We start from the raw sequence: 16979 nt of genomic DNA, 5'->3' as shown, positions 1-16979 counted from the left end.
CCACAGATCCCCCATCAGTGTCATCCACAGATCCCCATCAGTGTCATCCACAGATCCCCCATCAGTGTCATCCACAGATCCCCCATCAGTGTCATCATCCACAGATTCCCCATAACAGTGCGTCATCCACAGATCCCCCCATAACAGTGCGTCATCCACAGATCCCCCCATAACAGTGCGTCATCCACAGATCCCCATAACAGTGTGTCATCCACAGATCCCCATAACAGTGCATCATCCACAGACCACCATTAGTTCAAAAGCTACCAAAAGCACACCTTTTGGTTCAAAATATTTTTTTCTTATTTTCCTCCTCAAAAACCTAGGTGCGTCTTATCATCAGGTGCGTCTTATAAAGCGAAAAATACGGTATGTGTGTGTGTGTATATATATATATATATATATAGAGAGAGATCTACACATATAGTACATACAGTATATATATATATATATTTTTTATTTAATCCAATAAAGTACAAAAAGAACAATAATAGAACATTTAACAGTTACATAATAAAAAAAATAAAAAAAACATCAGGTATCAACCAAGAGGAAGTAAGCGTGCTTAATACAATTGCACCGATAAAATGTAGTAGGGTATTCGTTCCCCTACCACTAAAACATCCCCTACATGGAGATACTTAACCTATCCAATACATTACAGTAAATGCACACCACTTATATTGCCTTTAAACCTCATTTCCCCCCTCCCCCATCCCCCCCCCTCCCAAACCCATATCCCCCCCCTCCCAAACCCATATCCCCCCACCCTATATCCACCGGGAAAATTGGGGGGGGGGGGGAAGGACAAAAAAAACAAATAAGTAAAAAAAAAAAAAAAAAAAAAAAAAAATATAAAAAGAAGAAAAAAAAAAGAAAAAGAAAAAGAAAAAAAAAGAAAAAAAAATAAATAATGGCGGCACTGGAAACAGGTAGTATGGGTGCTACGTCCAGGGATATAGCTGCTTACCCCAAATAGACAAAGTAGAAACACGGACAGCACTCCAAGTAGAAAAGTGGTATTTAATCACCCATGCAGATGGCAACGTTTCAGCTCAAACAAGAGCCTTTTTCAAGCGCTTCTAGGACATAATCCGGGCGTTTTAGCTGAAACTTTCTTGAGCCATTTTGGTGTTATATATAAACGGTGTAATATCATAAACTGAGTTACCCTATGAGAGGGGTTCCTCAGATATGGTTTAAAACACCAGAATTTCCCCCACTGATCGTCTGTTATTATCCCTATATCATTCTCCCATTTTAATTTACTATTACAAATAAATCCCTCACTTCTAGTTTTTCGTATCTTTTTATACAAGCTTGACACCAATTTGTGCTTACCTTTCCAGCCTAATATATAATTCATCACCTTGTGTGATTTTATCACTATATCTTCCTTTTTTATAACCGTTTTAACAATATCCACCATCTGAATATATCTAAAATAACTTTGTCTATTTTCCCTTACATTCATTAATAATGTGTCCCTATCCTTCAGTGTTTCATTTTGAAAATATTGTGAAATATACCATAAACCCTTATCAGTCCAGTATTTGGCCTCTTTCAAAAAGGTAGCATTACTTAACCTCCTATTATACCATAGTGATGTGACTTTAATCTGCCCCTCTAAATTCAGTGATTTTTTGACTTTACTCCATACCTTCATCAATGATTTTACCAATGGGATTTTATATAGGTGCGTACTTTCCAGTTGTCCTGATTCGAGTAATGTAAATATATCTTGTAAGCCACCCTCACTCTTATATACCAAATGGCTCAGAAAGTCCACCTGTGTCCAATTCATCATTGTTGCAATATTAGCTACCATATAGTACAATCTGATGTCTGGGACCTCTAGTCCTCCTTGTTCGTAAGATCTTGTAAGCCAATACATCTTTTTCCTTACCCTTTTGTTTGACCAGATTAATACATTGAATAATTTCTCTATGTCATGAAAAACCGATTCCCCCAGGTAAATGGGACTGTTTCTAATGACGTAGAGCAACTGGGGTAACAGTATCATTTTAATTAGTCCAATTCGGTCTGCTTTGTTTATTGGTAGTTTATTCCAGACTTTAATCCTCTCCTTCATCTTATCAAGTAATGGTTTAATGTTCAGTGCTATAAATTTATTAGGGTCCTTAGATATTTCCAGGCCTAAGTATTTGAAGCTGTCTTGGGGGCTAAGAATCTTTAATTTTGCCTCTGAGATCACATTCTTGTCATTCAGAGGAAGCAGAATCGATTTATCCCAGTTAATTAGAATACCCGATTGTCTACCAAACTCCTCCACCAGCGACATGACACGTTGCAGATCCTTATTTGTATCATCCAGGAAGAAGAGCAGATCATCTGCATATAGAGAGATTTTGTCCTCACTCCCCCTTAGTCCATAGCCCCGCAGATCCACGTCCTGCCTGACCTTTATAGCCAGGATTTCTATTGTCAGGGCAAAAACCAAGGGGGAGAGAGGACAACCCTGTCTCACCCCTCGTTCTATTCGAAAGCTATCAGATAATATACCATTAACTGATATTCTGGCTTTGGAGTCTTTATATATAATCTTCATCCAGTCTATAAATCCTGAGCCAATACCAAATTTTGTCATAGCTTCCCATACAAAGTCCCAGTTCACAGAGTCAAATGCTTTATGCGCATCTAATGATAGAATAGAGCACGATTCTTTATTATTCTCTGTAAACTGGATATTTGCAAAGACCCTAAGCAAGCCCATTGTTGTAGACCTATCCGGAATGAATCCGTTTTGGTCCACATGGATCAGCTGTACTATGACCTTCCTCAACCTTTTCGCCAAAATCCTAGCCAGAATTTTACAATCATTATTCATAAGTGAAATTGGGCGATACGATATGGGATCCAATCGGTCCTTATCTTTTTTTGGGATTAAAATAATCGTCGCGTCTCCCATAGACTCTGGGAGGGATTTTGTACCTTTTGAGTATTCAAATACTTCCATAAGTCTATTTGCCCAGAATTCTTTATCTCTTTTATATAATTCATTTGGAATACCGTCCGGGCCTGATGTTTTACCAGTGGTGCTTCATTTATTGCTACTAATATCTCGTTTATGGATATAGGGCGGTCTAATGCTGTCTGTTGATCATCATTGAGTTTTGGGGTTCTTATTTCTCGCACATATTTTATCATCTCTTCTCCATGTATCTGGGTTTTTACTGAGTACAGTTCTTTATAAAAGGTCTTGAATATATCCCGTATTTTTTCCTGATCATTATATAGTAGGCCATCTTTTCCTCTAATTGCAGCGATATTCTCAACCGCCTCCATGTTCTTAATTATTTTGGCTAGGACTTTACCCGATTTACCTCCCTCCCAGTAATTTCTAGTTTTGACAAATAATTCTTTATTCTGCACCCTTTCCTTGATGTAGTTATCATAATTATTAACCGCTTTTATCCACTCGTCTTTGGTTTCCTGTGTTTTTTCCCTTGTCATCTGTGCCTCCTTATTTATCACCTTAGTTCTTAGGTCTTCCCAGGGCTTTTTTTCTCAGAGAAAAGGTGGTGGAACTCAGCCCCCCTCCCCTGGCCACGCCCTTACCCACCCCTAGGACCGCCCCCTAAAACCGCCCCTTTAGAGAACAGGGATGCAAGTAAAATTTGGGGGGACTATAAAAGTCCAGCCCAGCAAAGAAACCCCCCAGATGGGGATGGCACTGTTAATGGGGGATCTGGGGATGGCACTGTTAATGGGGGATCTGGGGATGGCACTGTTAATGGGGGATCTGGGGATGGCATCCGCAGAGCCCCCATCCTATAACAGTGTCATCCACAGACCCCCCCATCCTATAACAGTGCAATCCACAGACACCCCCACCCCATAACAGTGCCATCCACAGACCCCCCCATCCTATAACAGTGCAATCCACAGACCCCCCACACCATAACAGTGCCATCCACAGACCCCCCCACCCCATAACAGTGCCATCCACAGACCCCCTCTTAACAGTGCCATCCACAGACCCCCCCCCTTAACAGTGCTATCCACAGACCCCCCCCACCCCATAACAGTGCCATCCACAGACCCCCCCCCCCACCCCATAACAGTGCCATCCACAGACCCCCCCCCCACCCCATAACAGTGCCATCCACAGACCCCCCCTTAACAGTGCCATCCACAGACCCCCCCTCAACAGTGCTTTCCACAGACCCCCCCCACCCCATAACAGTGCCATTCACAGACCCCCCCACCCCATAACAGTGCCATCCACAGACCCCCCCCCCACCCCTTAACAGTGCCATCCACAGACCCCCCCACCCCATAACAGTGCCATCCACAGACCCCCCCCACCCCTTAACAGTGCCATCCACAGACCCCCCCACCCCATAACAGTGCCATCCACAGACACCCCCCCACCCCATAACAGTGCCATCCACAGACCCCCCCCCCCCCCCTTAATAGAATCATTATTCATTTTACACATTCTATAACAGTTACTGGAGCTGCGGGGCCAGAGCACAGTGAACGCACCGGTCCCCAGCTCCTCCTCCCAGTCCCTCCCCGCTGATACATCGCAGCCTGCGATGCTGGAGCATGGCAGGCTGCGATGTCAAAAGGTGGCGGAACGCCGTTCCGGTGCGTTCCACCAGAAAAAAAGCCCTGCGTCTTCCTCTTTTTTGTTATATCCTTTTTTAAGCTCAATGATCTTTTTATTTATCAATCCTCTCATGTAGGCCTTAGCAGTGTCCCAAACCACATTCACTCCAGCTGTATCCTTATTAATCTGGAAAATGAAAGTCAAGTCCTTTAATATTTGATTTTCTTTGCCTATTAAATTAAGCCATATGGGATTTATCATTGTCACGACCGCTACCCCAGCAGCAGTCGTGTCGCACCAGACGGAGGGGAAGGGGGACCCTTATCTATGGATGGGAATAGTATGGCCACCCCTGACTAACCCTAAGCTGGCACCTGTCTGCCCTGATACCCTAGACGGGGTGTGAACCCGTGCGGCGAGCAGGATGCCTAAACCCTCAGTCGCCCTAACAAGCCTAGAGTGGGGAAAGGCCGATGGGAGCACTAGTCACCATCACTCATGTCTAGGAGAACAGCAGGGGAAGACAGCAACAAACAAACTATATCAAAGATAGACTTATCCAGTCACGAGCAGAGAAGGCGATCCCAATCACGACAGTCCACGCTGGACAAGAGCTCCACAGCAACACCATCAAACGATCTCCTTCAAAGGTCAGAATAGAACTGGAAGTAAGGACTATATCTGGCAATGACTGCAAGTGAAAGTGAAACTAATATAGTAGCTGGGAGTGGCAGACAGGACTCACCTGAGAAGGATGCCTACAAACTCCCAGTCAGGACAAAAAGGTTCACAAGGCAAAACCCAGATGACATACCCTGAACCACGGAGCAAACTCATAAGCTATCGCGAGTAGCAAGTCGCTGCGACCTTCTCCTCCCAGACCTGTCTGGATCAGTCACAGTCGTGACAATCATGTAGTTTTTACGCTTCCCTTTCAGATTCTCAACCTTCAAACCCACCTTTACCAATACTGGAGAGTGATCTGAGATACATCTCGGTTCATACAAGACCTTTATATTTTTTTGTAATGTTAACTGATTACCAAATATCAAGTCTATTCTTGACAAAGAATCATAGCTCTTACTATAACATGAGTACTGTTTTGCTTCTGGATTCTGAATCCTCCATATGTCCCCCCACCCAAATTCTTGCATTAGTTTTTTCAGCGGGGTAACTACCGTTTTTTTGGGGGGGTTTTGACTTTTTGTTACTCTATCTAAGTCGTTATTCATTGTGCAGTTGAAATCACCCATTAATATTAATAAAGAGTCACCTTTATCTAGCAGAAACTCATATAGTTTTAAGAGCACCTGGTGTCTATAAGGTGGGGGAATGTATACCCCAGCCAGTACACATTTTACATTTTCAAAGTATCCGTATAAAAATATATACCGTCCCTCCACATCAATGTTCGTCGAGATTATAGAGCACATAATATCCTTATGAATAATAATGCTAACCCCCCTGCTATACCCATTGAACACAGAGTGGAATTGGTGAGCTATCCATTTTCTTTTAAACAAGTTTAGTCTGTCTCTAACCATATGAGTCTCTACCAGACAAACAAGCGCTGGAAGATATCTCCCAATAATATCAAATACTGCAAAGTTTTTTAATTTCTCCCCAAGGCCTCTCACATTCCAACATAAAAGTTTAGTATAAATCATATTTTTTACTTCTTATAGTATATATCCAAGGACCAGTGGTAGAAAAAAATAAAAAAAACATATACACTGCGTGCAGAATTATTAGGCAAATGAGTATTTTGACCACATCATCCTCTTTATGCATGTTGTCTTACTCCAAGCTGTATAGGCTCGAAAGCCTACTACCAATTAAGCATATTAGGTGATGTGCATCTCTGTAATGAGAAGGGGTGTGGTCTAATGACATAAACACCCTATATTAGGTGTGCATAATTATTAGGCAACTTCCTTTCCTTTGGCAAAATGGGTCAAAAGAAGGACTTGACAGGCTCAGAAAAGTCAAAAATAGTGAGATATCTTGCAGAGGGATGCAGCACTCTTAAAATTGCAAAGCTTCTGAAACGTGAACATCGAACAATCAAGCGTTTCATTCAAAATAGTCAACAGGGTCGCAAGAAGCGTGTGGAAAAACCAAGGCGCAAAATAACTGCCCATGAACTGAGAAAAGTCAAGCGTGCAGCTGCCAAGATGCCACTTGCCACCAGTTTGGCCATATTTCAGAGCTGCAACATCACTGGAGTGCCCAAAAGCACAAGGTGTGCAATACTCAGAGACATGGCCAAGGTAAGAAAGGCTGAAAGACGACCACCACTGAACAAGACACACAAGCTGAAACGTCAAGACTGGGCCAAGAAATATCTCAAGACTGATTTTTCTAAGGTTTTATGGACTGATGAAATGAGAGTGAGTCTTGATGGGCCAGATGGATGGGCCCGTGGCTGGATTGGTAAAGGGCAGAGAGCTCCAGTCCGACTCAGACGCCAGCAAGGTGGAGGTGGAGTACTGGTTTGGGCTGGTATCATCAAAGATGAGCTTGTGGGGCCTTTTCGGGTTGAGGATGGAGTCAAGCTCAACTCCCAGTCCTACTGCCAGTTTCTGGAAGACACCTTCTTCAAGCAGTGGTACAGGAAGAAGTCTGCATCCTTCAAGAAAAACATGATTTTCATGCAGGACAATGCTCCATCACACGCGTCCAAGTACTCCACAGCGTGGCTGGCAAGAAAGGGTATAAAAGAAGAAAATCTAATGACATGGCCTCCTTGTTCACCTGATCTGAACCCCATTGAGAACCTGTGGTCCATCATCAAATGTGAGATTTACAAGGAGGGAAAACAGTACACCTCTCTGAACAGTGTCTGGGAGGCTGTGGTTGCTACTGCACGCAATGTTGATGGTGAACAGATCAAAACACTGACAGAATCCATGGATGGCAGGCTTTTGAGTATCCTTGCAAAGAAAGGTGGCTATATTGGTCACTGATTTGTTTTTGTTTTGTTTTTGAATGTCAGAAATGTATATTTGTGAATGTTGAGATGTTATATTGGTTTCACTGGTAAAAATAAATAATTGAAATGGGTATATATTTGTTTTTTGTTAAGTTGCCTAATAATTATGCACAGTAATAGTCACCTGCACACACAGATATCCCCCTAAAATAGCTAAAACTAAAAACAAACTAAAAACTACTTCCAAAAATATTCAGCTTTGATATTAATGAGTTTTTTGGGTTCATTGAGAACATGGTTGTTGTTCAATAATAAAATTAATCCTCAAAAATACAACTTGCCTAATAATTCTGCACTCCCTGTATATGTTCCTTGGAATTCTATGTGCTCTCTCAATTGTGAATTGACTGGACAAGTTTTCCCTTCCTACCACTTCAGTAATCCAGTTCTGGATATATTGTACACAGTTCGTACCCTCCTCTTTTTCTGGTATACCGATAAGCCAGATATTACTTCTCCTATCCCTGTCTTCTAAGTCAGTGATCTTCTTGATTAAATCTGTGTTTACCGTTCTCAGAATTCTAAGTTCTTTTGATAATTCAGAAACTTGATCTTCTACATCACTAATTCTTTCTTCTGCCTGTTTTACTCTCTCGCCTAACTTTCTGGTTCCGGCTACCGATGTCTATGCTAGTCGCCTTGTGAAGGCCTTTAACAGGGCACACCCGGATAAGGTTGGTCCTGGGTGCCCGGAGGTCACCCGTAGAAGGGGGGTACTGTAACGCCCTGCCCTGTGATACGCCTGAGAAGATCTGACAGACTTGTAGCACGTGAGTCTATCTGACAGATTGTTCTGTTTCTCTTTGTTGTGGTTTTGGGCAGGATCCCACCTCCCAACATGTTCTGCTCATTAGCTATTTAGTGGTGCTATTTATACCCACCTCTCACTATAGACCTTGTGGTTTATATTTGCTTCTGGAATTCTCAGCTGGTGTTTGGTGGATCTCCTGCTCCCCGTCCATCTTAAGCTAAGTCCTACTCCTTCTCTTTTGTTGTGCGTTCTGGCTAGGCCTCAGGAAGATGCTGGTTCCTGCACCTAGCGCTAGGAACTGGTCATCTTATCTTCAGCTCCCTAGCTGAGGTTTTGTTACAGTTTCAGTTTACTACTTCCACCTTAAGGATTTGCTCATGTTGTCAGCAGTCAGGGAAAGGCTCAGGGATTGTCAGGTGGTGACCTTTCCCTGTTCCCTAGCTTTGGGGCCTAGCCTGGTGTTTTGTTGCTTTTGTTGTAGTTGGTTTGCTTCCCTTCCCTCACCTACCTGGTGCAAGAGTTCAGCTTGGGTCCCCCTTGCATTGTGGCCATGGCCTTTGTGTTGCCTGAGGCAGAAATTGAAACGGCACCCCCCCATGTCAAATTCTTGACCTAACCCCTTCCCTCCAGCCAGAGGTATCCTGCATGCACTTTCTATAATACTAGTGTCTTCTTATGTTGCCCAAGGGTCTTTGGGCCACCTCAGGCTTCTGGTTTAGGCCCCCTCAGGCTCCTGGGCCCAGTAGCTACTGCTGCCTCTGTACCCCCTATAGCTACGCCCCTGGCAGTTCACATGTATGGTGACCGTGTTTTGTGGACCACTATTTGGGTTACGCAATACGGGCGCCACAGCCATACCTTTGTGTGAAGGGGCCCTTAGGATGGGTTCACATCACAAGTTTGTCATCCGTTTAACCTCTTCCAGGCCAGAGCCATACGTGTACGGCACAGCAGGACGTAACTTGCCGCCCAACGCAGTAGGGGGCGCTGTGATCGGGTGGTTGCAGAAGTTGCGCCCATGTCGATCCGCGGCAGCTGACATAACAAAATGTATTTCTATTGTAAAAAATAGGAAAATAATAAAAAAAAATTATTGTCACGTCCGTAACAACCAACTGTTTAAAAATATCACATGATGTACCTCATCAGGTGAACTAAAAAAAACTAGATAAAATCCGCCCGATTTGGAAGAAAATATAGTGAGATAATGAGGATTACACCCAGTATACAGGACAGGAGATCAGTAATGTGTAGTGTCCATATATACAGGATAAGAGCAGATACTGAGAATTAAATCCAGTGCACAGGACAGTTGAAGTGGTACTGTGCAGTGTCCATATACACAGAATAAGAGCAGATACAGAGAATTTCACCCAGTATACAGGACAGGAGAAGTGGTACTGTGCCGAGTCCATATATGCAGATTAAGAGTACATAGTGAAAATTACACCCAGTATACAGGAGAAGTGGTACTGTGCAGTGTCCATATACACAGAATAAGAGCAGATAGTGAGAATTACACCCAGTACACAGGACAGGAGAAGTGGTACTGTGCAATGTCCGTATATACAGAATAAGATTAGATAGTTAGAATTACACCCAGTATACAGGACAGGAGAAGCAGTACTGTGCAGTATCCGTATAAGGGTTGTTGCAATACCAAAATTTTGATTCGATTTCGATACCATAAAAAAGTATTGCGATACTCGATACCATTCAATACCACGCGAAAAAAAAACACCAAAAAAGCAGCGTGCATTCCGCCCATAATCGAACAGTCCGATCCTATTTTTGGGGGGACAAGGTGACTAAAAAATGGCGAATCACAGTTTTTTTTTTTTCTGTTATGGCGTTCACCGCATAGGAGATTTTTTTTAAAATATTTTAATAGTTCGCACTTTTTTGAGCGTGGCGATATGTAATACGGTATGTCTATTTATTTATTGTTTATATATTTTATATGTAAAATTGGGAAAGGGGGTGATTTAAACTTAATATTTTGGTGTTTGTTTTTTAACTTTTTTTTTTTTACTTTTTATGTAATAACTATTAGCCCCCTTAGGGGCTAGAACCTGTGATCTTTTCATCCCTTGTCCTATTCAACCTAATAGAAATCTATCAGAGTGAATAGGACTCACACTCTCCCTGCTGCCTGTGCATAGTACAAACAGCAGCAGGGAGATTACCATGCTGGGGCTTCGATCAGAAGCTGCCACTGCACCACCAATGAGGCACCTGAGGGTTTAACTGCCGCGGTTCGCAGCGGCAGTAGCGCAGCCTAGTATCGGTAAATGTCAAATCCCGGTATCGAATCGATACCGGTACAAAAGTATCAATTGGGTATTGATAATTCGATACCCGCTACAACCCTAGTCCGTATATACAGAATAAGAGCAGATACTGAGAATTACACCCAGTATACAGGACAAGAGAAGTGGTACTGTGCAGTGTCTATATATGCAGAATAAGATCAGATACTGAGAATTACACCCAGTATACTCAGCTCATGTTTTGTATACTGTGTGTGTGACATATTCATTGTCTGTGTACGCTAGATGTATGATCATTTATTCGCTCTTGTCCACAACCATAGTTACACAGCAAGCACAATACTGATATGGGCTTGCTGTGTCTATCTGTCTCACTAAGAAGATATATATGTATAGTCTAGGAGTATACATGACACTAGACCATAAGAAGTGCTTTTGTACAGTGGTGGTACAGTATTTACCATAAATGTATATAATTTAGACAATATATATATATATTCTGTGTATCTGCAATGTGACAGAAAGATCTTCGGCCTGTGTGAGCTAGGAGAAGATAATGTGACTGTGTTTGTATGCAAGGTCAGGTTGTGCAGAGCAAGCAGTGCATGGGGCGGGGAAGGGCAGATTATTCACACCCACAAAGCTCAGGCATTGTTGTTACACGCCCCCACAGCTTTGCTGCAGCATGTAAACAAAGCAAGAATAACAGAACCATTCAAAGGTGTAAGTATGTGGTTTTTTTTTTTTTTAAAGAGATCAATCTTAACAAATGTATATGTAAGTCCTGATTAGTTTTATGTTTATTTTATTAATTTTTTCATTACTCGGACAACCCCTTTAATGGTTGGGTTTTACTAATGGCTTTAAGATCTAGCCAGATAGCTTTTTATTCAAGGGGTATTTTCACCATAGATACTCACAGTTTCTTTCATTAGTCATGTTTTTAACATGACATGTGCATGATGGAAACTTTGCTGCTGACTGGATTCTTTAATGAAATGTTCCCTGTCCGCACCTGAAGAAGCGGGGCAGGTGGCCCCCGATATGCCTTCTGAAGTGCACGCAGCTGATAATAGGGCGCCTGCCGCTACGGCAGCATCAAGCCTGATGCCACTGACCATGCCATATTATTTTGGGGACCCTGGTTCCCATGATATTCCGGGGAAGCCCATAAATTGAAGGACTTTAGAGACCAGATCCTGGCCTTATTCCGGCTCTACCCTATCTCTGCTGAGCAACAAATGGAGATCCTCTTAGCACAGTTAGAAGGGGCCGCCCGCAGGCCCCGTTCTGAAAAGAGTAGCCTGGAACAGATCTTTGATCGCCTCGGCACCACGTTTGAGGCCAGAACGGTGTCCGAAGTTAAGATGCGATTTTTCAGCAGGAAGCAACAGCATGATGAGTCACTCCGTGATTTTGCTTTGTCCCTGCAAGAGACTCTGAGGGCCGTGGTCCAGGTGGACCCCAGGGAGGCTGAGGACCAGGACCGGACTCTGAGAGAGCAGTTCATAGCGGGTGTAAACACTGAGCACTTAAAGGGCCTGCTGAGGATGCTGTCGGCCCAACACCCCAATTGTGCATTTTTGGACTTTAAAGAGCTGGCCATCAGTATCTGAGGCCAAAACCCGCCCACGGGGCCAGCGGCCTCCCTTGAACCTCAGGTCTGTCAGTCAAAGACTATTAATGTGAGGCGGAGCCAGGCTTGACGTGCGGAGCCAGTCAAGCCACCCAGGCTCCAGTAACAGATGTGCTGGCGGCATTAATGGAGCAAGTTAACCATCTCACTAAGAGCCTGGAAAAGGTGTGCAGGAAAATAGAAGAATGGGAAAGACCATTGTTATTGGAAGACGAGAGCCCCTTACCTCAAAGACTCCTCCCACCTGCATATAAAGAGGTATACTCCAAAGAACCGGGTGGACGGCCGAATTACCGGTCTAAGAACCGCAAGCAGCCTGTCTGCCACTATTGTAAAAAATATGGACATACTTAATCAATGTGTTGGCAGTTAAACGGGCCACCCCCGAGGCCGAGGACCGCCCCTCGGGAGGTAGAACAGTAGGTCCAAAGGATACAAGTTGGATGCCTAGATACGTAGGATCTCGTCCAAAGATTAACATAAGCATCAACGGGATACCTTTTGAAGCCCTGCTGGATACTGGGTCTCAGGTCACCACCATCCAACGACCCGCCTTTGATAAATTCTGGGATTCAAGTCTCCTCACCCAGCCACCAGAATCCTGGCTGGATATCATTGCCAGCAACGGCAAGCCGGTGAAAGTTCATGGGTACTGGGAACCTACCCTTCAGGTGGGAGAAGCCACCTTACCACAGCAAGGTGTGATTGTGGTGCAAGCCGGAGATAAAGGGGGACACCCCATGATCCTAGGGACTAATGTCTTTAAAAATTATTACTCCAAGGTTCTGGAGGCATTGAACCAATCCATACCTTCAGCTTCACCTGCTTCCAAAAGAGTCATTCAAAAGACTATCAGTGTGCTGAGTGCTCAGCAAAGATTCGCAAATGGAAAAGGAGAAATTTGTACTGCCCGGATCCGGGATAACCGACCGGTAATCCTGCCCCTGAATTCCCAGATCATCCTTTGGTGCCGCGCTGTACTAGAGATCCAGGGCCTGGACTATCAAGCCCTAGTGGAGCCTATCCAAATTGAGAATCATCCCTTCGTGCGAGCAGCCAAGAGCCTGGTGACCGTATCCCAAGGTAAAGTGCCTGTCCATTTGATTAATTTTGGTGATCACCCTGTTACTCTCTCTAAGCACTGCCCGGTTGCTCAGCTTTTCCAGGTATCCTTCCAGGATGTTATCCGTCTGCCTGCCACAGAGACGTTCCAGACAGCACAGAGCAGCAGCGCACCTGCCAGCGCCTCTTCAGTAACCTGGTGGGAGGAACTTCATGTGGGGAACGAATCCACCCCGAAGAAGCAAATAGAGGGAGTCCTGAATTTGGTGAAAGAGCACCACAAGGCTTTCAGCAAGCAATCCACAGACTACAGAGAGGTCAATGTAATCAAACACACCATACCCACTGGCTCTCATACTCCTATTAAGGAGAGATACAGACCCATACCGCCTACTACCTTTCAGTCCGTGAAAAAGATGATACAGGAAATGAAAGACTCTAATATAATCCGGGACAGTCATAGTCCCTGGGCTGCGCCCCTAGTTCTTGTTCGAAAAAAAGATGTCAGCATTAGGTTCTGCATGGACTATAGAAAAATTTATCAAATCACCCATAAAGACGCTTATCCGTTGCCACGCATTGAAGAGTCCTTGACTGCCCTGGGGTCATCAGCCTACTTCTCCACTCTGGACTTAACCAGTGGGTACTGGCAGGTACCTATGGCCCCAGAAGATCGGGAGAAGACCGCTTTCACTATGCCTATGGGTCTGTTTGAATTTAATTATATGCCTTTCGGACTGTGTAACGCTCCAGGGACGTTCCAGCGGTTGATGGAGCGTTGTTTAGGCCATAAGAACTTTGAGATTGTACTGCTATACTTGGATGACGTCATTATCTACTCCAAGACGTATGAGGATCATTTAAAACACCTGGCTGAAGTGTTTCATAATAATAATGCTGATGCCCTGTCTCGGCTCCCCACTACAGAAGCACCAGATGAACCTAAGGATGCCTGGGAAGAGGTAGAGATGCCGGCGTTTTACAACAAATTTGCTCAGCAGGATAATGTTCGCACTGAAAATCACTCAGCTGCTGATTCCTCTTCATCAAATATTCCTGAGTCCAGGGGCAAACAAGAAAGGTGGATTAAGCTCCAGTCAGAAAGTAGAGTCCTCGGTGAACTGCTCGACTTCCTTACTAGTGGGAGAACTCCTGAGAGAGTCCGCAGGAAGAGTGCAGACCCAGAACTATTGAGACTGTGGAGACATCGCCACCAACTCTTCCTTAAAAAAGGCCTGTTGCTTAGAAGGAGCCTGGATCCAGTGTCCTGCGATAGGGTGTACCAGATCCTCATACCACATCGAGACGCCAGTCTGGTGTTGGAGATGTATCATAACCAGTCCAGACAGTTCGGCGTGCAGAAAACTGAGGCCACCATTCGCAGCAGGTTCTATTGGATCGGGATGAGAGAAGACATTGAAAAATGGTGCCGGGAATGTACTGCCTGTGCCGTTGGGAGAAGTGAACGCCATGACCAGAGAGCGCCTCTCCATAATTGTCCGTAATTGGCCTACTCCCACCACCGTGAAAGAGGTGAGAAGTTTCCTCAGCTTTGCAGGATATTATAGACGCTTCATCCCGCATTTTGCACAAATTGCGGATCCGATCCAGGAACTCCTAAGGGGGCATCCCAAGAGAAGTCCAAAGACTCCTATCCCTGTTGAATGGAATGAAGAACGGGAGATTGCCTTCCAGCTCCTAAAGAAGAAGCTGACTGAACCCCCTGCCCTGGGTTACCCGGATTATCAGAAGCCGTTTCACCTCTACACGGATGCCAGTAAACGAGGCCTGGGAGCCGTGTTGGCTCAGGTGCAAGACAACAAAGAGAGGGTGATTGCCTACGCCAGCCGATCCCTGAGGGGAGCTGAGAAAAACGATCAGAATTATAGTTACTTCAAGCTGGAGTTCCTTGCCTTAGTGTGGGCTGTGACTGAAAAGTTCAAGGACTACCTTGCTGCCACTCCGTTTGTCGCCTTCGCGGACAACAATCCCCTGGCACATCTGAATACAGCCAAGTTGGGAGCTCTGGAGCAAAGATGGGCCTCCCGCCTTGCCAACTATGACTTCACTGTGAAATACCGGGCAGGCCGCTCCAATGATAATGCTGATGCCCTGTCTCAGCTCCCCACTACAGAAGCACCAGATGAACCTAAGGATGCCTGGTAAGAGGTAGAGATGCCGGCGTTTTACAACAAATTTGCTCAGCAGGATAATGTTCGCACTGAAAATCACTCAGCTGCTGATTCCTCTTCATCAAATATTCCTGAGTCCAGGGGCGAACAAGAAAGGTGGATTAAGCTCCAGTCAGAAAGTAGAGTCCTCGGTGAACTGCTCGACTTCCTTACTAGTGGGAGAACTCCTGAGAGAGTCCGCAGGAAGAGTGCAGACCCAGAACTATTGAGACTGTGGAGACATCGCCACCAACTCTTCCTTCAAAAAGGCCTGTTGCTTAGAAGGAGCTTGGATCCAGTGTCCTGCGATAGGGTGTACCAGATCCTCATACCACATCGAGACGCCAGTCTGGTGTTGGAGCTGTATCATAACCAGTCCGGACACTTCGGCGTGCAGAAAACTGAGGCCACCATTCGCAGGAGGTTCTATTGGATCGGGATGAGAGAAGACATTGAAAAATGGTGCCGGGAATGTACTGCCTGTGCCGTTGGGAGAAGTGAACGCCATGACCAGAGAGCGCCTCTCCATCCTATCGTGAGTAAAACTCCCTTAGAACTTGTTGCCATTGATCATGTGAAGTTGGAGCCACGTCGCTCAGGGTATACTTATGCCATGACCATTATTGATCACTTCACTAAGTTTGTCGTAGCAGTGCCTGTGAAAGACCTGACAGCCAAGACTGCGGCGGAGGCATTCTGGAAGCATTTCCTCCTACCCTACGGCTGCCCAGAGAGGATCCTCACCGACCAGGGGTCTGTGTTTGAATCACAGTTGTTCCAGGAGATGTGCCTGCTACATAATTGCCAGAAGGTCCGGACCACAGCTTATCATCCGCAAGGTAACGGACTCTGCGAAAAAATGAATCAAACTCTCATTGAAATGTTGAGAGCAGTGCCCCCTGAGACAAGGGGTAATTGGCCTACTCTGCTGCCACATTTCATGTATACATATAACAATACAATTCACTGCTCCACCGGGTACACACCCTTCTATCTGATGTTCGGCCGTCAAGGGAGGCTACCTGCTGACCACTCCCTGGATGTACAGGTGCCTGATGTCATCAATCCACTACCAAAGACTGATTGGGTGGTGGAGCATCAAAGACGTCTCCTTAATGCTAAGGAGATTATTCAGGAGCGCATGGAAAGTGCCCGAGAGCGACAGCAGAGAGACTATGACCTGGTTGCTCATGCGGAACCTCTAGCTTTAGGAGACATGGTGTGGTTGAAAAATAACCACCGAACCAGTAAATTGGACAGTAAGTGGGAAAGGACTCCCTACGTCATTTCTGCTATCCCTAATGCTGAGGCCCACATTTATCAAATTTCCAGAGAAGATAAAGGATCCCAAATTGTACACAGGAATCGTTTAAAACCCTGCATAGAAGGAGAAATTGCAGCAGGGGATATTGAGCCAGAGTCTCCTGAGCCCGAGTTGCCAGCCCAACCTGCTGATCCTATGCAGGCTGTTGAGAACCTGATACATGATAAAGAGCCACTTCATTGGTTCCTCACACCCTG

The sequence above is a fragment of the Bufo bufo genome, chromosome 2 (assembly GCF_905171765.1).
Source record: "Bufo bufo chromosome 2, aBufBuf1.1, whole genome shotgun sequence".
In the NCBI taxonomy this organism is placed as follows: Eukaryota; Metazoa; Chordata; class Amphibia; order Anura; family Bufonidae; genus Bufo; species Bufo bufo.
The sequence above is the reverse complement of the archived record's forward strand: the minus strand, read 5'-3'. Positions refer to the sequence as shown.